At 42.2% G+C, this 21,733-nt stretch overlaps 1 protein-coding gene across 2 annotated transcripts in view; it reads right to left on the reverse strand.

Annotated features, from left to right (window-relative positions):
* IMMP2L (inner mitochondrial membrane peptidase subunit 2) overlaps nt 1–21,733 on the reverse strand; it is a 478,312-nt gene that overhangs the window by 139,315 nt on the left and 317,264 nt on the right. The window lies entirely within an intron of this gene.

Genomic DNA, 21,733 nt, shown 5'->3' on the forward strand with positions numbered 1-21,733 from the left:
AACAACAGCTTCAGTATGCTCCTTGAGACCACATCTGCCATCTCCTCAGCAGTCCCCCACCTCTCAGTGAATAGGGGGTGATACATGTCTCCTCCCACTCTTGTACCTGAGGCAGATCTTTATCCCCCCCCCCTTTTTCCTGATCTTCATTCACCCCTTCTTGCCTGGCCAGTGGGGGGAAATCATTTTGTGCTTCGTCTCAGGTGCCCAAAAGTCTTGGGCTGGCCCTGCTTGGGTATAAGCACCAGGAAGCTGCCCATAAGGCTGCCTTTGTTTGAAACAGTCCTCGGTGAGAAGGAAGAATGCCATAGACAAGCCCAAGGTTTTAATTTGCCATTTAAAGGAAAACAAGAGAACTGTAATTTTCAATAGAAGGAAGAGCAGCAGTTCCTGTTTTAGATTCAACTCATTTAAAAGGCTAATGTGCTGGCAGATCCAGTAAGGAAGAAAAAAGTAGACTAACAAAAAAGCATATTTCTATTGTGCTTATTCTTTCACTTCTAAACCTTTAATACCCAGTTGACAATAGCGCATCTTGCAAGTTAAAATTATGAAATGTGTTCTGCTTGCTATATTGTGAGAAAGCGCCATGATCATATCACTTCATTATCAATTCACACCGGCGATTAGCATGCTGATTTTATTATTGTCCTTCACTACTGAGAATAGAAGAATCCTGTATAATTGCTATCTCTCAGGCAGCTAACCACTGCAGATTTCCTAAAGCCTGTGGCATTTTATTGTATAGGTAGGCCAAAATACAACAGAAGCTTCAACATGCATGAACTCAGCTTCATTGGACTGTGGTCATGATGTGCGGGAGTTTTTAACCTATGGATGTTAATTATATATTATGAACTGCACTGTAAAAGCATAGGTGAACTGAAAAACTCCAAACCAAAATCCCCACACATAATAAACTGAAACTGGAAGGGACCAAAAAGACAGCAAGTTCAAACCTGTGCAGGATGGTGGGTCTCACCCAGTCACCAGTCTACCATAGCTGGATGTATGTAATTCAAACTATACTGTGCCACAAGGCAGCCCACCTCCTAGATGAGTACGGTTGGTAGCTATGAGGGGGTCCCATGGCTCTGAAATTATTTTCCATTATGTCAAATTACTGCATATGCAGGCATTTCAGAAGGCCCAGATTCCCCTCCCCCAGTTGACCTTCCATATGTGATATTTATGATGGTCTAACGGAATTATGTTCTCTCCAGCTTTATAAAATGTGTGTTGTGTTTTTGAGTTATGCAATAGTTTCAAGTTTTCACATTTTGTATTATTGCTCTTATTATATATATAATATATAATACATATTTATTTATTTATATATAAATTATATTATATATATTAACTCAAGGATATGAAGGCAGCCAAACCTCAGTCACAAACTTCAGGAAATATTGCTACATCACCCAAATTCATGTCTGTATTCTGCTGTTCCACCAAGGGACACAAGACAGTTCAAACCATCCTGAACAAGAACATATCAGGGGTGGGGGATATCTCAGGCATTCCAGGACTCTGTTTGGCCCTGAAAGTCTCCCCAGGCCAGACTCCTCACTGGCTCAGTTCTGTATCCCAGCAACTTTTGCCTGACTGGAATGTGTCATGGAACTCTGATGGTGCTTCTCACTTGTCTGGATGGAAGATGGGGTGATGTGATTCGGTGTAGAAACCAGCCCACTGCACAAAGGCACATTTAATGTTTGTTGTTCATCTGCTTTGGCCCTGCCTCATGCACCACTGGCATGTGACCCCTGGAAGGCTGAGACAAAGGGAATGTGGCTCTCTGAATGAAAAAGCTTCCCCACTGCTTCCCCCGCCCTTAAGGTCTGCTTTGCGTCCATTTTCTGCCTGAAGCATGGAAGGTGGGCACAACAAACGGGGCCTTTTCTATGGCTGTGCTGAGACAATGGAGCACAAATAAATCTACTCCACCTCACTGGGCCGCAGTATGCACCAAACACATAGCCATCAGTTTCACACCCATGCACATAATGTCACATTATGACTGAGGACACATTGATTAGTTTTCCCACACAAACTTGAAATAAATACATTATTGCTTCCACAACAAGCTCAATTAAAGTTTTTCCAGCAGATTCTCTCAGTTCCTTGGCTCCCATTTTGGTCTTTCACTTGAACTGCTGCATTTTTCTCCTAATACAACTCAGGATTGGGAGAACAACAGTATGTGGACACATAGATTTTAAATTTGAAGGCAATGTAGAAATAATTAAGAAGCCACCTTGATATAGTTATCTTCAACTGGGTCATGGCCATGAGAAGGATCCTGGCTTACATATCAAAAAAGGTGCTTGTCCTGAACCCCCTGGCCTACCTGGCAGCAAGTCAGCATGTCAAGTCCCCAGTCCAGGATCAATCCACATGTCCAAAATCAAAGCATTGTCCCACAGAGATGCTGGCGTATCCTTGGAAACACCAAGCTGAGGTCCAGCAACATGGGCAGTTGAGCAATCACAGCACCTCAACTCTGCTCCCCTTTTGTACTTTGCCTGCTAATTGCAGCACCTGGGCTTGATGAGGCAGGTGACCTTCACCTGTTCTGAGCCTACTCCAGCTCAGGAATCACGCACCTCCTCCCTGAGCTAGCAAGACCCACCTGGCCAGCTCATAGCTATCAATGTTTCCCTTTTTAAAAAGGGAAATCCCCTTATTCCGAATAGGATTCCTCACAAGAAAAGGGAAAAGTTGACAACTATGGGCCAGCTAGGGAGCTGGGCTGTGGGCCCTTGCCTGCCTCATCCTCCTAGAGGACACTCCCACTTCTCCCTATGACTCATAGCCTGCCATGATCATGGAGACAGGGGTCCCTCTGGCTCTGGTGATAGGTCCTACTGCTCTGGGTCCTGTGCACTGACCCCCATCCCCTCAATCACAACTTCCTACACCCACCTCTCCTCCCCCATCCCCAGTTTGCACCGGTGTGTCCATGTCCCAGCTACACCTCTCGCTGGGATTCTCTTCCTTCTCCCCATTGTCCTGCCAGTTCATGACAGTGCTTCTTTATCTGATATAACAACTACCACAGTCTACCACAACATCCTGGGGGGAGGATTTGCATTCTGTTCTCCAGAAACTATGGCATGATCGGTGCCAATGGGAAGAGGAAAAATCATAAAGCAGCATTTTTATACATTTATAATTTGAGAATTAAGAACTGAAAGTGTCAGGAAGCTGAGGCATTGATCTTCACAGATGCAGTTTTGATTCTATTGAAGTCAATAGCAAAAGTCCCATTGATTTTAATTAAGCAAGATTGCAGTCCACGTCATCACAGTGATCAAGGACCATTACTTTGATGCTTAACAGCGTGCAAACATACATGGTGCATACTAAAAGGTTTGGATTATAAACTCTGGAAGATGTTTTGCAAGATCTATTGATATTAAGACTTACTACATATACTGTTATGCATCTTTCTGGCTACAATCCTGCACATGTTTCCATGATGCCCACTCAATGAGATTTATTTTAATGTAGATATGCACAGGACCATGCTGTAAGAGAACACTTTTTAAGAACATCATTAAATAACAAATATGAATGGAAATAACATGCCCCTGTTTGCTAGTTAAATAAGGAATTACTGTTTAAAGACAGAGCCCAAAAAATGTGTAAGTCTGGGGAATTTAAATTCTAAGAAGCATTAACAATTTTAAATAACAATGCATCCCTGTATTAATAATCTATTCAAATTGTTCGCAATTTTTTACTTTGGATGCAGGTAAAATCTGGATGACAGGAAAGAGAAAATGGACATTTAACTGCATTTTAAGGGAAAGAGCACATTGTTTACACACCAGGAAAGTGTAGTCTAGAACAATCAGTTTTTAACTGAAGCAGAAAACACTATGGATAATTCAGCTTCTTTGTATGTTAGTTTTTGGCAAGAAGCATCTGTAGACATTTCTAGATAAAGAACGTCACAGGTGCTTAGTTCCATGATTTCTTTACGGTTCTAATTAAAGTCATTAATGAAATGTTGGTATTGTCGAGCCTGACACTTCGTCTGAGGCAAAGAACAGGGAGATCATAGTATACAACATCTGGTTCCAATTTCCAGCCAACTGTCTAAACATTTGGAGCAGCTGCAAATATACACACGTTCAGATTTCCTCCCTCACATTCTATAATTCGGATTGAAATGTAAACTGAAGAGGACAGAAGTGGAAACAGAAAGCCTCCTCTTTCTTGCTGTTCCTTAGGGCTTACAAGGACTACCACTGTACCCAAGCACTGAAGACCTTAGGTTTGCTATTGTGTGTGTTTGTGTGTGTTATATTCCAGTTTCCTACAAGCATTGATTTGTAAAGGTCCCCAGGAGATCCCCAGAAGCAGGCCAGGGACATTGCTGCTGTGACTAAATTAGCCACACCGTACAGCTTCAATAAACACTTTTTTTGGCAAAATTATTTTATCTATTCAGTTGAAAACACATTCCTATATTGCTGGCGCATACAAAATATTGAGGCAGTACACAATGGTATATATAAATACGGTAAAGCTTGAAATACCATAAAGACAATGCAAAATAACCATTAAAAGTACTGTTTACCTGCATTCAGAGCATCAATCCACGTTTCAGGTAAACAGCAGCTCTGGGCTCACCTTCAATCTGTGCATCTGATTAAGTGGAAGGTGAAGAATTTCCTACTGGCAAGTCCTGCCCTGATTTCCGCATGTCCAGTGAAAGAGCCTATCTGCACAGATCCTCTTCCACAGAATCAAGAACCCAGGTTGCAGCTACAGGCCTACAAACCCATTTCATAACTTCTATTGACTGCAATAAGGCTTGGGGGTGCCATCTCACTCTGCTACCCTTCATGTCCAGTGAACATGTGCTTTGAAGGCGTGAACAGGCTTAGCTCAGCAGCAGCAGCCCCTCACTGTGGGGAGGAATCCTAGAATCCTAGAACTGTAGAGTTGGAAGGGTCCCAAGGGTCATCTAGCCCAACCCTCCTGCAGGAATCTCAGCTAAAGCATCCATGACAGATGGCCATCCACAGCTACCTCAGAAGATGGTAGCATCATATGATCCATCTAACACAGTGGGCTCTAGCCCACAAAACTTTGTGCCACAATATAATGGTTAAGGTTAAATGTGCCACAGAACTATTGGCACATATCATTTAGTTCTCATGAGCTGTATCACCATCAAGTCCCTTCCCCTCTCACTTCCATAGTTTTCAGACTTTCCATGAACTTCTACGCTTTTGGTCCAGACTCTGTACAATATTGTTTTTGAGGATAATGCCCTTTATCCATGGACCTGGATGTAAGCCCTACTGAGCTCAGTGGGACGCCTTTCTGAATAGACATATATATAGTGTGTGTGTGTGTATATATATATATATATATATATATATATATATATATATTAAAAGCAGCTGTAGTAATCTAGGTAAAAGGTAAAGGACCCCTGGATGGTTAAGTCCAGTCAAAGGCGACTAAGGCATTTGTCCACAGACAGCTTTCTGGGTCATGTGTCCAGCATGACTAAACCAATTCTGGCGCAACGGGACACCGTGACGGAAACCAGAGCGCACGGAAACGCCGTTTACCTTCCCACCACAGCAGTACCTATTTATCTACTTGCACTGGTGTGCTTTCGAACTGCTTATTGTGCAGGAAGGCTCCCTCTTTATAGGTCCATAGAGTTCTGTGTCCTTTCTTTACATATAGATGGGAGCAGTGCTGGGAACAGTAGCCATTTTACAGCTACTGAAAATTGGGCTGTTATGTTTACAATTGCCCTTCTGCCTGGAAAGACCCAGAGGATAAGCCAGAACTTATTTTATTCAAAGGCCTTCAGGTGATAAAATCTGGATCTCCGCCCCTGCCCCCGGAAGACTAGTCAAAAGCATTTCCCTTTCAAAATTCACCTTCACAGTAGTCTTTTTAAAAAAGAAAACCCACCCTAAAGACGCACACTGTTCCTTGGCAAAGGTTAAAAACAGAAATCCATTGACAGTGCAGCAAAAGAGCATATATGAACACCTTTGGAGTGCTTGTTACAAAATTCTTCACTTAAATCCTCTCCTATAATTTTCTGTCAAAATCATCCCACTAGCAGTAGTAACTATAAGGATTCGTGAATCTTTTTTTCCTCTCCTCCTGACCTTTATCCTGTCAAATCAGACCTATATTTGCTGAACATCCTTTGAATTTGTGCACTTCTGACCTGGGAACTTAAGAGAAATACGGAACACTTTGCAGTCAGAAATGCTGCTTAACCTAGGAGGGTTTTTACACTTTTTAGACTTAACGACTATTTGCTACTCTATTCCACCTTCAAGAAGCAGCACCTTGAAAGAAATCATTTGGGCACAATCCAATACTGATCATTATTAAGGAGTAACTTAGCCTTTGTCTGTCTCTCTTTTCATTTTAAAAAGACAAACTCTTCGTGAAGCTGAACTTTGTTCTGAGACCCAGCAGCATTAACATCACTTTCTTTTACCTCCTCCCTCACTTCCCCTAAGTCAATTATATATATATATATATATATATATATATATATATATATATTATTAACAAAAACTCTGCAAAGCAGTAAAACACATCAAAACGGAGATCTTTAAAGATATCAGTTTTATCAGCTACAAAGGGGAAGAAGGCATTCTCTTCCTAAATACCACCTCTGCATCCCATAACCTCTCAGTATTGAGTGAATTGATCGCTCATTAAGCCGGGTGACTTCTCGCTCTATCAGCATGGTTTTATAGTCTAATGTTAGTATATCAACCAAGTGTTCTTCTGACATTAATTCACAAAGGAAACTTCGGAAGCGTTGCTTTGAAGACAATTTCCCCTCACCTTTTTAATACATGCGGAGGACCCAATCCTGCTTTCATTAAGATCAATGGCACACTTCCTATTGACTTTTGTGAGAGCATCGTGGCAGTGTTCACACTGAGCTTTTCATTTCGTGCCATTGCTGTGGGGAAATTCTACTGAACAAAGGCAGCTCTTTTCCATTTATGTATTATAAAATGACTAATTGAGACCACATATGATATGATCTAGTATCAGGTCTAAGATCGGCGTCAGAAGCCCTGATCTCAGGCACACTACTAAGTGTGGCCCAGGGACAGGGCACCACCAGAAGTGGCTCCACAGTTGTGGAATCGCATCCCTGCAAAACTCATCTGTGCTTCTACTCTGCAGTCATTCGTTTGCTCCTTTCTTTGTTAAGAGCAGGGTGTGTGTGTTTTTTAAGGAGGAACTCGGGGGGGGGGGAATGAGTTCCCTGACCTTTTTTAAATTAAATAATTCAATTTTTTTTTACTGGTGTGGGGGAGGGGGTGGAACAGATATACAATGGTATCTCGGGTTAAGTACTTAATTCATTCCAGAGGTCCATTCTTAACCTGAAGCACCACGTTAGCTAATGGGGCCTCCTGCTGCCGCCGCGCCACAGCCGCATGATTTCTGTTCTCATCCTGAAGCAAAGTTCTTAACCCGAGGTAATATTTCTGGGTTAGCAGTGTCTGTAACCTGAAGCATATGTAACCTGAAGCGTATGTAACCCGAGGTACCACTGTACAGTGGTACCTCAGGTTACATACGCTTCAGGTTACAGACTCCGCTAATCCAGAAATGGTGCTTCAGGTTAAAAACTTTGCTTCAGGATAAGAACAGAAATAGTGCTCCGGCGGCGTGGCGGCAGCGGGAGGCCCCATTAGCTAAAGTGGTGCTTCAGGTTAAGAATAGTTTCAGGTTAAGAACGGACCTCCGGAACGAATTAAGTACTTAACCCGAGGTACAACTGTACACCCAATGCCTGAGCCAAAATCCACCTATATCTTTAATCAAGAAAGTTGTGCCCATTTCTAATCCAGATCATTGTCTGCTTGAGTTTATTAACCACATCTTACATTTAGCCACTGCAGGTGGTGAGTTCCCCTGCCTTTTCTTTTCAGAAAAAAAGCACTGGTTAACAGCACTATGTATGTAGCTGCAGGGGTCAGCAGAGGTGTTCAAACCCTTTACATGTCAATCACCCAATGTTTCAGCTGAGCTCTGGCTTATGCTGGTCTGTTTCTGGCTGAGCCAAGATGAGGGATTTCAGCTGGTGTACTCCAAACTCTGCTCAACCTGGTGGTTCTTGGGTTTGGAATGCTCCCTACCTACCAGGGAGTAGTAGATGAGGGGGGGGAGTGCAGGGTCTCCAGTGTAGGAACTCTGTTTGACCGAGCTGAGATAGCTCTCCTCCTCCGTACTTTGGAATCTCCTCTGACAGTGATTAACGACCTAAGCCTTTGATGAGGCTCCAGGCATGTTCCCATTATGCAGAGTATACAGACAGCAGCAGAAGAGCAAGAAATATATGCTACATCGCTAGGATTTGTTTCTATCTATGCAGGACAGAAAGAATACACATCTGCTCTCTGTGAAGTCAGAGAACCAACTGGACAAAGAAACAGGAAACCAGTAACATCAACATCTGTCTCCTGTGAGACTTCCAACAGTCTGGAATGTAAACAGAGTCTTGTGACTCCAAAAACTGCACAGTGGCACAAACAGAAATCCAACATCCAGTTTGCCATCTCTGCTTTAAACAGAAGCTTGACACTTAAAAAATAAATAAATAAAAAATTCTACCAAGCCTTTTCTTACTTTTATTTTTCTAGCTCCCTGTATTGACTTCACCTGATGCTTTTTAAATATGGGGTTTTGGTCAGTTGTTTTTAATGTTTTTATTGTAAGTTTCTTTGTAAAGGCTTTCCCTAAAAGGCAAGGTAGAAAGTTATTAAATAAATGAATAAGGAATACTGGAAAGAAAGAAAGAAAGAAAGAAAGAAAGAAAGAAAGAAAGAAAGTTAGTTCCCCAGAATCTCTTATACCTGAGCCTCTGAAAAAGGAGGAAAGCAGAATTTCCCCACCACCACCACTTTTTGGTGGTGTCAAGAAGGGGGAGAGATTGGCACAAAGAGATAAAACAGTATCAGCCTGTCAACTCTGTCTTTCCTCCCTTTCCCTCAAGCTCTACTATGAAATCAGACAAAAGGGATGGTATTTCTGCAAAACAAAACAAAACTGCAAAGCAGAACAAAAAAAAACCCCACAGCAAGTGCACCCTCTTTCTCTGGGTAGTAGGTCTAGGCTTGGTCTTTTTAGGGTCTCCTTTGTAATGAGGGGGATGTGGGGGTGAGAGGGTGCACTAAGTTGGCATTTAAAAAATAAATCATTTCATCCATTTTCTGGGCAAGTCCCTCAAAAGCAGCGTACAATTCAAAAGCCCACAATGGGTGAACAATAAATAGTCAATAATGCAGCCCATATAATAATGTAGCACATTGCAAATAATAATAATGTAGCACATTGCAAATAATAATGAAGCACGTTGCAAATAATAATAATGTAACACTTTGCAAATAATAATGTAGCATATTGCAAATAATAATAATGTAACACTTTGCAAATAATAATAATGTAACACTTTGCATATAATAATAATGTAGCACATTGCAAATAATAATAATGTAACACTTTGCAAATAATAATAATGTAGCACATTGCAGTGTGCCCCAGAATGGCTGGGGCAACCCAGTCAGATGGGCGGGGCACAAATAAATGGTTGTTGTTGTTGCTTCTGCTGCTGTTATTATTATTCCAATATGACCAGGGTATGAATTAATAAGGCAAGGGTATGAATTAATAAGGCAAGGTCAGATTTCTCCAGATAATGCTGCAGTTGGGATACCAGCAAAACTTGGCATGGGCAAACTCGGCCCTCCAGATGTTTTGAGACTACAATTTCCATCATCCCTGACCACTGGTCCTGTTAGTGAGGGATGATGGGAGTTGTAGTCCCAAAACATCTGGAGGGCAGAGTTTGCCTAGGCCTGAGCAAAACTGATAAATGGTAAATGGCATTTCCAGCTGTTCATGCTACCTGGGCTTTCACAACCAACAGCAAACCTAGGAGCACTTCTATAAGTGGTGATCTCTCAGCCCACTATACCTCTGTCTTGCTTGAATTTTATTTCATCCCAGAAATGCCTCCAGGTATTGGTTCAGAGGTTCAACATTCTCCCTGGGACCACAAGGTGGAAACAATTATGCCCCGTAATGGATCAGGAGCCCATAATACCAACTAATGTTCCCATCACCTGGTTACACAGGAGCATAGAAAGCTTCCTTACACCAAGTCAGACCGTACCTCCATAGGACTCTCATGGGTACTGGAGGGATCCTTCCCTCCCTCAGCCCAACCCTGGAGATCCCGAGAGTTTAACCTGCGATCTTTTGCATGCTGAGCTAATGACTCTATCAGTGAGCCACCACGACCCTTTCCTGCACTCCAGTATTTCCCAGTGACAAACCAGAAAAGGAATACTAGGATCAAAGAAAGCTTAATGAAAAAATCAACACAGTGTGAGGCAGCTGTGAAAAGGCAAAGTCCATGTTCGGCCTCATTAAGAACAGGGTCTAAAACAAAACTGCCAATACCATAATTTCTTTGTACAACTCTATGGGGCTGCATAAATGTTGTGACTTGAAATACTATGCACAGTTCGGTTCGCTGCCTCTCAGGAAGGATATTGTAGAGCAGCAAAAGATACGGAAAATGGCAACCGGATTGATTAGGAGTCTGGAGCAACTGCCCTGTGATGAAGAGTTTACAACATTTGGGTGTTTCTTGTTTAAAAGAAAGATGGCGGGACTGGTGCAGATAGTTTCTCTTTTCTCTCATAATAATAGAACCCAGGTTCATCCCACGAGGCTGAATAGTGAAAGGTTTTCCACGCAGCACATAGTTTAGCTATGGTATTTGCAACCACAAGATGCGAGGATGATCACCAAATTGGAGGGCTTTAAGAGGTGACCAGACAAATTCATGGGCAGGGCTTTCAGTGGCTGCTAGTCATGATGGTTATATATTACTACTTCCAGGACCAGAGATACCACACATCTGAAAACAAGTCACTGGGAAACAACAGTGAGAACTGGATTTTGCTGTTATAGCCACCTTGTGGGTTTGCTAGAAGCTTCACAAGGGCATCTGGCCACTGTTGAAAACAGGATGCTGGACTAGATATGCATGTTCACTCATCTGGCAAGGCTCTTCTTATGCTCATTAATACTAGGTCTTCTAGGTCATGCTTCTATTTGTTGTCCCACAAGGTTTCTAACAGATGGTTTTGTAAATGTGAAAATGGTGCTAATGATACCAATATTAAAAATCATTTCAGAGACTTTTATCTATGAGGTAAGTATCATGATATAAAGAGCACATTAAGCTGTCTTCACACCTCGCTTCAGCAAGCTGTGCTTAAACCTATGTGTTAAGAGGCCTTGACTAATCAAAGTACAGTGGTACCTTGGGTTGAGTACTTAATTCGTTCCGGAGGTCCGTTCTTAACCTGAAACTGTTCTTAACCTGAAGCACCACTTTAGCTAATGGGGCCTCCTGCTGCCGCCATGCCACCGGAACACAATTTCTGTTCTCATCCTGAAGCAAAGTTCTTAACCTGAAGCACTATTTCTGGGTTAGCAGAGTCTGTAACCTGAAGCGTATGTAACCTGAAGCGTATGTAACCTGAGGTACCACTGTAATCGAGCCAACCAAATCACAATCAAGGCGAAGCAGCATGGAATCTTCATGAACTCTTGAGTTGCTGGAGAAATTAGTGCAACCTTACCCAACCTGGTGCACCCCATATATTTTGGACATCACCCTTGACCACTGACCATGCTGCATGGAACCAATAAGAGCTATAGTCCAAAACTCATGAAGGGCCCCCTGTTTAGGAAAGCTGCATTACTGAAGCTGGCACTTCTGTGTAAATAAGTGGTGACGAGTGCTCATCTAAGCAAGCGAGCAATGTAACTTGCGAGAATGGGACTCATATGAGGTTGCACTAGGTTCTTACATGATCAAAAATCATGCAGCAACTTGGCCAGAGGGATAAAGAGGCCAGTGCCCTAGAAATGGCTACCAGGAATACAATGATTGAGACTAACCAGCATCACACTCTTGGCAGAAGGAACTTAGGTGCTGTTTTAGAGGCTATTTCCATAGCAACACACTCTTTAGCTTTACACAGCAAATTGCAGAGAGAGTTAATGCTGCACCTTCCATTAACTCCTAGCTCCTGGTTTCTGTTCTCGTTGAAACAGGAAATGTACAGCTCTCTTAAGAAGCATCAAAACTGTAAAAAGAGCTGTGCGTTGGAAGTCACAAGGCCCACAGCTACCTTAGTGAAAATAACAAAATTATGGGATGGGATAGAGACGGCGGAAAGAATTGTTTCACTTCCTTACGGTGCTAGAGCTTTTGGCCACCCAGTGGAATGGATTACTAGCAGATCCAAGGCACCGCGAGAAAGGACAACCAACATTTCAAACTTAATCCACAACATTTGTTGCCATGAGACGTGAAGGCAGCCACTCGCTTAGATAGTTCAGACCACAGATGGAGAATTGATGGCCCTCCAGCCATTGCTGAAGTCCAGAATACCTCATGTTGCATCATACCTCATGTTGCGTCCACTTCAGGTTGCGTTTCTTCGGGTTGTGGACTGCCAAAACCCGGAAGTACCGGAATGGGTTACTTCCGGGTTTTGGCAGTCGCACATGCGCAGAAGCACTAAATCGTACTTTGCGCGTGCGCAGAAGCGCCAAATCGCAACCCACGCATGTGCAGACGCGGGTTGCGAATATGCATCCCGCACGGAACCCGAGCGTCCACTGTATCAGTTTCTCCCAACAAAAGCAGATGCTCTACCACTGCGCTTTGGTCCTTCATATGTCATATGCTAGAAGTATACTTACTTGCTGATATTGGTCTGATGTGAAGCAAAAACAAATAAAGGGTGTCTGAATGTCTTAAGTTAATTCCTTCCATTTTTCCAAAAAAAGGGTCACACCTGGGGTCAGTATATGTTTAACAATGTTTAGCAATAAAGCACTCCCCCCCCCCCCGTGTGTGTTTTTAACTGTTTGGGGGAGGAGTGTTTGTGATAGGATTGTGTCTACTGACCCTCCTCCTGACTGCCATGAGATCAGTAGAGTAGATCCTGTGGGATCTTTGCCAGTGAGAACCCCACATAGAAAGTTCCTAGTCACGGATACACACTACACAGAGGTTCATACCTCCTACTTAAATGTGCAGAGGTTGTGGGGAGAGGGAGCACTTCCTGTATTACTCACCAACTAACTAACTAAATATATAATATATATAATATATAATATGTGGTATGAGCCATATTGATGCATTTGAAAGAATATGTGAAGGCATATACTGGTGAGGGCACATGCACACTTTAGTCCCAATGCAGCTGCCATCAGGTATATCTAACCCACCCCCAACTTTCCTATATTGAATGGTTTGCTTTTTCAGAGACGGTACTGTGTTTACTCAAATAACTAATTCTTGCTTGCCACATGCTTTGCGGAAAATGCTTTCACCAGCAATTAAATTGCCCTCCCTTACAGCCACTGCTAATGACTCATCACATGCTTTCTATTGATTTTTCAAGTGAGAGCTTCTCAACTTCTGACATTCATTCAGGGACTATATATACGCCTTACATTTAATTTGCTATGTTCATTTTATGGTGGTAATGAAAGCATTTTGACTGATGTGCACAAGCAATTTCCTTTTCCCTTTTCGGACAAACTTATCTAGTGTTCATTTGTGTTATTCCTAGGTTTAAATCTCAGTTAAAGCATTCAACTGAGTAAAAAGTAGTGTAGTGCTTGCATTATTATTTACTACGTACTTCCTCTAAAAAGGAGAAAATTCAGATACAATTGTGATAATTCTGTCTGCTGATCTGGATTGCTCCAGTTCTACTGTAGTTTGCATTTGAATGCCACAAGAACTAGCATAGTAAAAATGTTTTTCTGGTAGTAAGGTAAAGATAAAGGGACCCCTGACCATTAGATCCAGTCTTGACCGACTCTGGGGTTGCGGTGCTCATCTCGCTTTATTGGCCGAAGGAGCCGGCATACAGCTTCCGGGTCATGTGGCCAGCATGACTAAGCCGCTTCTGGCAAACCAGAACAGCACACGGAAACACCATTTACCTTCCCGCCAGAGCGGTACCTACTTATCTACTTGCACTTTGACGTGCTTTCGAACTGCTAGGTTGGCAGGAGCTGGGACCGAGCAACGGGAGCTCACCCCGTCATGGGGATTCAAACCGCCGACCTTCTGATCGGCAAGTCCTAGGCTCTGTGGTTTAACCCACAGAGTACATTACCCTTTTAATCTCTCCAATCTGTTGTTTTACATGTAAGCAGGCCCAGTATCAGCACAGAGCATACACAGTCAAATGCTGGAGTCTGGAAACTCCCCACTGTTGATTCAGGGTGTGCCTCGGCTGACAAAGAGACTGGCCCTAGTTGTACCATTAGTACAGTCATACCACAGCCAATAAATCCTCCATATTTGAATTCTCTCTCTCTCTCTCTCTCTCTCTCTCTCTCACACACACACACACACACACACAAAAGAAACCCATAAAAAGGGCAGCAAAAACCCAAGCGCCATGTGACCAATGTCACCTGGGGAAACTGGGCCAGGAATCAGTGGGACATGGCACTTTTGGTCACTGAAGGGAACATTTCCCCTGCTCCCACGGTTGCTGATGTTTGCAGGAACCGACCGTATCTCCTTTTACTCCCTTATAGTCCCAACTGCATCTTCTTCCTCCCTTAGTTTGGTCCTATTGACCGAAATGGTGCTGCTTGACTTACTACATTCTCAAGCTGAGGATGGAGCGTGGCCTCAGCTCTCCTCCCGCAATGGTTTGTATTAGCAATGGATTCTAGAGGGGGCCCAGGGGGCTGGGAGACGACTATAATAATTTGTCCAACTTTACTGCAGCACTCTTTGCACAGGTGTGATGGATTGCCCAAACTACAAGTTTATTTGGGGCATGTTTATATCCCCCCTCCCCACCCCATGCACTACAAATGTTTCACTGAAGGAGCACCTCTCTTAAAAAGTGCTGCTGTCATTGCAGGGCTTTCTAACATTTACTTTTATGTTTTCCGGTACACATGATTTACTGCATGTGCTGTGCTACAAACAGTGCAGTTTCTTAAATGATCTGCTGCCTGGTGGCTCAAAAAAGAAGCCAGGTTGTTGTTTTTTAGCTTTCTCAAAAATGGAGGTTCCTGGCAGTACAGTGGTACCTCGGGTTACAGGCGCTTCAGGTTACAGACGCTTCAGGTTACAGACTCTGCTAAGCCAGAAATGGTACCTCGGGTTAAGAACTTTGCTTCAGGATGAGAACAAAAATCGTGCGGTGGCGGCAGCAGCGGGAGGACTCATTGTTGCGTCTCTGGACCATAATAAAGATTGATTGATTGCATCAGATACAGGCTCCAAGACTTCACCAACTTCCCCTCCCCATTTACATGCCAGGGAGAACTCACAAGCTAGTACACCATTTTGGTTGGTCTAATAATAAAGGTGAAGAACGGACCTCCAGAACAAATTAAGTTCTTAACCTGAGGTACCACTGTATTTGAAATCCTAAACTCCGATGAATGACTGATATACGAATGATACGTTTAAAATGTGTGCATGAGTTGGAGTGAGGAAATGGTCTGAGGTTCCATTGTGGGGTTTTTTGGCATTAGCAGTCTGCAGTATTGCAGCAGCCTAAGAGAAGACAGAAGTTGAGAATGACAGCAAAGGGAGAGAAAATGAGACCACCAAGAGTAGGATATGGGAGGGGTGCAGGGAATACTGAACTGTTATCTGTATAACTGTAGTTGTATAATCTGTCGTTGTGACTGTATAATCTGTAGTTGTCACTGACTGGCAGCACCTGCATTATAATATTATGCGGACATATCAACAATAAAGGTGAACAAATCCAATATGCACTGAGATACGGATAACATTTGTATTCAGATGAAAGACAGGTAGTCAGACAAATATAATTTTGTTTGCATATCTTGATTTTAACAGGTACCTTGGGCTACTCCGAGTTGTCTTCCGCAAGCATGCAGTTCACAGCAACATCTGGGTGACAACAGGTTTGCGAATGCAATTTAAGGAACTAGGAAACAAATCCCTGCAGATCAGACTTTGCTTGTGCTGTCCAATCTGTCTGCCTTTTACATACATGCACACTTCTCAGTGAGGGACGTGCCTCATTATTTACAGAAAAGCAGAGCTTTTCAGAAGATGGAAAAAGGATAACTTTAGATATGCAACATACACATATATCTAATAAAGGCCAGTAGGATGGTGCAAATGGTCAAAACAGTCATGTTTAACACACCTTATTCCTAGGTAAGTGTGCATTAATCTGTACCGCTATAATATATACCTGAAAGTAAATCCCACTGAACTCAATTGGTCTTACTTCTCAGCTAGGCATAGTATTGCACTGAGGTACTTGTTTTTGCTTTATTAAAAAGCACTACTGGTTTTATAGGAAAAACAGTCCCCTAGCACATTTCTTAGATAATTTTTATGGTATTAAAGGTTAATAGACACGTGAATTGAGCCACAGTTATAGTTGCCATGGGAACTGTAATTCTAAATTTTATTACTTATGTACATAATTTGTTAAATATAATGATCTATTAACATATTTTTTATAGAATGTACTGTTTTTCTCCATCTGCTGGAGTGCACGGATAGGCTTCTTTTTAACATTTGGACTACAAATAATAATTATTATTAAAAGCAACGGACACTCCTGGTCACCTCTGCACAGAGCCCATTTATTTAGTGTATTTGTTAACTAGTATATAATGCAAAATGTATAAAGGGGGAAGGGACTAGATTAACAGCAAAAGAAGGTAAGACAGCAACTGTTCCAGTGCTACAGTGTGAAGTATTTTAGGTACCACAAAACCATCTCATGTAAACTCAACTGAAGGATGTAACATGCTTCTTATACAGATCAGATAAGCATCAATGTAGAAATTGCTTTCTGTGTTGTGCGGCAGGAGTGCAAAATGTTTTGTGCAAATAGGGAAGGAGCTGAAATTGAGGATTCCACATAAGAGAGAGGTTGCAGTACACTTACAATGGATTAAGCATCTAAAAAAGGTGTTTGTTGTTTGTTTTTTTTAAAAAAGGGTAAAGGAGCCCTGGATGGTTAAGCCGATTCAAAGGTGACTATGGGGTTGCAGCACTCATCTCGCTTTTCAGGCCGAAGGAGCCGGCGTTTGTCCACAGACAGCTTTCCAGGTCATGTGGCCAGCATGACTAAACAGCTTCTGGTGCAACAGAACACCATGACGGAAGCCAGAACGCACAGAAACAGTTTATTTTCCTGCTGCAGCGGTACCTATTTATCTACTTGCACTGGCGTGCTTTCAAACTGCTAGGTTGGCAGGAGCTGGGACAGAGCAACGGTTGAGATGTTTATCATGGTCTTTTCTGCACACGCCTGTTAATCTGAGAAAATACTGCATTCTTAGGTTTAAGTCAATATATTTTATAAACTTTTTTTCTTTCTGAAGTTTTACAAATATGGGGGAGAAATAACTTTTAAGTCACAAGAGAGATACTGTAACTATAGAAAACTTAAACAAAACATTGTGGGTGTACCATTGAAGAGAAATGTGAGCAGCACTATTCCAGCTCTGAACAAAACTGAAAGAACAGCAAAAAAAACCCACACATTTTGGCAGGAGTCCAGAAAATGCAGACAAAGAGATCCAAATTAGGACCATTATTAGAATTCCTAACTGTCAGGGAACTGCCATCAGTACTGGAGGGGGAGAGCGAAAGCCAGAGGGATTCCAGAGAGCGTCCAGGGATCGGGAGGAGCAGCCCATCTTCTGGGGAAGAGAATCAGCGTAGCATCAGGGGAGAAGAGGAGCAGCTGGGGGAAGTGGCGAGGCGGTCTCATGACTCCTTGCCTGGGACCAGCGGGGAGAGTAGGGGTCCTCCGTTGCCCACGCCCTCCCTGCGCAGAAGGCTTCCGCGCAGAGAGGGTAGGCGGAGACTAGGTGTCAAAGAACTTCTTTGCTGGAAGAAGTTTAAGAAACGCCCACTCACGGATTCTGCCAGCGATTGAGTCAGCCACGGGTGAGTGGCTGTCCGGACAGAAAAGGTTCACTTTGGCAACCCAGCCAGGTGTTTGCACCCAGCCGGGGAGATAGGCACCTGCTTACGCACGAGCAACCCCTAGAACCATTACACTAACCAACAAAAATTGTTTTATAATTTACAAGATGAAAAGCAGCTCTTGTGGATCATTTAGCAAACTGAATAAAGGGAGCCCATTACCACTAATATGCCCTGCGACACTAGAAGATGGCTGCCAAGTCCGACATTTTCAACAGTTTTTTTTAAACAGAGCTGTGGCATTTGTTGCTGCCTAAAAATACTTCATCTAGTTTGTATCATTTTATAACGCCATAAATCTTTATTTAAATAACTGCTCCAATGTGAAGGAACAATATATTAATTATTATTAAAATCAGATTAAAGATCCTATGAAGATGGATCAGCTTCAAACTTTATTAGATTCAGTTAAGCCATATAATAACCATTATAGGATGTGCCAGATAAAAACATTCAATGAGCCAGATATACTCCACAAGTTTATTCTATTTTCATGTAACAGTTACTTGGAATGATGCATAGCTAGTTCTCTCCCGTTTCCTGGTACGTGTACTCCTAGGACCAACTAGATGAGATGCAACAGGAGATACTTTTAATAATCTAAACCAGAAATCTATCTGGGTTTGGGGGGCGGGCGCTTGGCCTGGCTCATAAATAAGTGTAGCCATTCCACACCCTTCCTTCTCTCCAAAACCAACTTTCAAGAAGCAGCAATAAGGTGTCTCTCTTTAGGTCTTCATTCTGCCTGAAGACCTGACCAATCAAAGTACCAAGATGGATGATAATACGCAGTTTCTCACAGCCTCTGGAGTCTTCATAAGACCCAGAATCCCAAACTACATTACCAATATATCTCAAAAGCTCAAGGAGTCTTGATAGTACAAGGATGGAAGAATGAAGAAATCCCAATGAAAGAACGGTGGCAATAAAAACTGATGACATGCAGAATTGGCTGAATTGACATACAAACTGAGGGACAAGGACAACTGTGACTTTAAGGAAGAATGGGAGATTTCACAAATTATTTAAAAAGACAACAAAATGAACTGGACTCCTTGGCAGGGTCTGAATAAACATACACAAATTTATTGGTTGATAATATGATAGATAGATAGATAGATAGATAGATAGATAGATAGATAGATAACGGAAGGATATGTACAAGTTTATAACATAACATAATATATAACATAACATAATATAACAAGTTTATAACATTATAACATATAATAATATGTGCTGAGAAATCAGAGAGAGGAGCTGAGGGAAGTCTCTGGGTGAGGGGAAAGGGGGGAAATAATGAATATGATATGTTTTGAAATTTTGTTATGCTGAAATTGTTAATAAAAACATTTTTTTAAAAAAAGCTTAAGGAGCAGTGCCAGTCTCAGGCAGAGAAATCCAGCATAATTTCTGCCGGGATAGATTATGCTGGTGTATTCACCCCTATTCCAAACTCTGTTCAGGAGCAGGGATACTGCTGGCTAAGAGGGGATGAGTCTGGCAGAGAGACGACAAGCCTTAAAAACAGTTTGACTTACACCACCCTTTGTCTGGGAAATCCCAGTAACGTTTCCCCACCCAAGCCCCCTACCAGAATGCCCTGACGCAGCCAGGACAGAGGACTAACACTGGCATGCATATGTCTGAAATGAGGGCCTGGCTCAGCTGGGTCAGCCAGAGATATACACCTATTTCAAACTCAACTCATCCTGGCAGATATTAGTTTTGGATTGTCTGTGCCAACAGTGCTATGTAGGTTTTGGTACTGGTGTTGGTGTTTAAACGTGTTACATGTGGATTTCAGTGACAATTCCCCGAGGTTAGCAACAGACAAGGGCTTATTTGAGGAACAATGAAAATGAATTCTCAATATGCTGAAGACTGGGATGAATGCAATCAGAACTAGTCGCTCCAACCAAGCGAATCTCCCCCGCTCTTTTCTCATTCCCAACCGTCACCTGACTAAATCCCCACCTGTCAACTGTCATTCCATGATCCCATCGGCTCCCCCCTCCCACTTACTTCACCATTCCATATGCCAAGTGATCTTCCCTTCCTTCCCTCTAAACAGAATCCTCAAACATGGTTCTTTACAGCAATTTCCCCTTGCGATATTGATATTGGAAAGTTAGTTTTGTGGGAAAAGAAAGAGGACACAGTCTTGAAAGAGGAAGGGAGGCTAGTGGAAATAGAATAATCTGTCTGTTTGGATTCTCTCAGTTTCTCATTTATTCAATCATTATATAGGGCAATGGGGGAGGGTTTCTGCCAAAATACCGTATTTTTTGCTCTATAAGACTCACTTTTTCCCTCCTAAAAAGTAAGGGGAAATGTGTGTGCATCTTATGGAGCGAATGTAGGCTGCACGGCTATCACAGAAGCCAGAACAGCAAGAGGGATTGCTGCTTTCACTGCGCAGCGATCCCTCTTGCTGTTCTGGCTTCTGAGATTCAGAATGTTTTTTTTCTTGTTTTCCTCCTCCAAAAACTAGGTCGTCTTGCGGTCTGGAGCGTCTTATGGAGCGAAAAATACGGTAGTTGGAAATCCATTCTAACATATTGTTTTGATATAAAATCTTGCACTATACTTGGTTGTGCACAGAACTACTTGTAAAATATGCGGTAAGGAAATTTTACCATCAAGAAAGGTGCATTAATGGGCAGTAGGTATAAAAAGGTTGACTACCCCTGATTCAAACAAACAACATGGTAGGAAAATTTCACATGCCATCTCAACCTGACTATCCACATTCATATATTGTTCCAGACTCAATTCAAGGGTTTAGTCCCAATCTATAAAATCATAAATTTAAGGCTCACACTACTGAGTTCAGTTTCTTCCTTGAGGTCCCAGCATGATGTCTATTGTACAGTGGCCTCTTGTGGTGTCCTCCAACTGTCCAAGCCTAATAGCAAGAGCCCATGAGGAATCATCAGTGCACAATGCACTTTGAAAAGTCATTTTCTCCAGGCTGTGATCCTGAGTATCTTCAAAAGCATTACAGGATCATTTTATTGCGCAAGTAATTTGTAGCTGGCAGAAATGAACAGTGACTCTTTTGGGTTTGATGACTCAAAGTTTGCATCCAATTGTAACCACCATTTGGTAAGAGTCAACACACTTGCAAACCGAGAGATACTTGAGTAGATTAGTCTGAATACCCATAAAATCTAGGACAGACTCAGTAACCTTCAAGGTTCAGTTATTACCATGAATACTAAGCTGGTGAACCAGGAGAGATACCATGATGAAGCCCAAACCAATTTAGGTCCTTTAGAGGACAATTCATTACAGTTTAGTGACTTTTATGTGACTTTCCCCTTGCAAACATGCTTATCCTTTCCAGCAAGAACTGAAATGGATAATTGGAAGGTGGCTCTCAAGCAGCAAATTTTGTAAATGGAAGTACTAAAGTCACCTATGAACAGGGTTTAACTCAAGTAGTACACTGAATACTGGCAATATACAAAAAAAAGCAAGAGATGGTGAGAAAAGAATAAAAGAAAGAGAGATGGAGTTATTAAATGCAAGAACTGTGGAACTTAAAATGTAGTTACAGTTACTGGAGGAAAACCTTAAAATTGTGGAGTGGCAATGTTAATACTTTCATTAGAGACAATGTTCAGCCGCTATGCAAAAGAT

Source organism: Podarcis pityusensis (assembly GCF_964106645.2).
Source record: "Podarcis pityusensis genome assembly, chromosome: 10".
NCBI lineage: Eukaryota > Metazoa > Chordata > Lepidosauria > Squamata > Lacertidae > Podarcis > Podarcis pityusensis.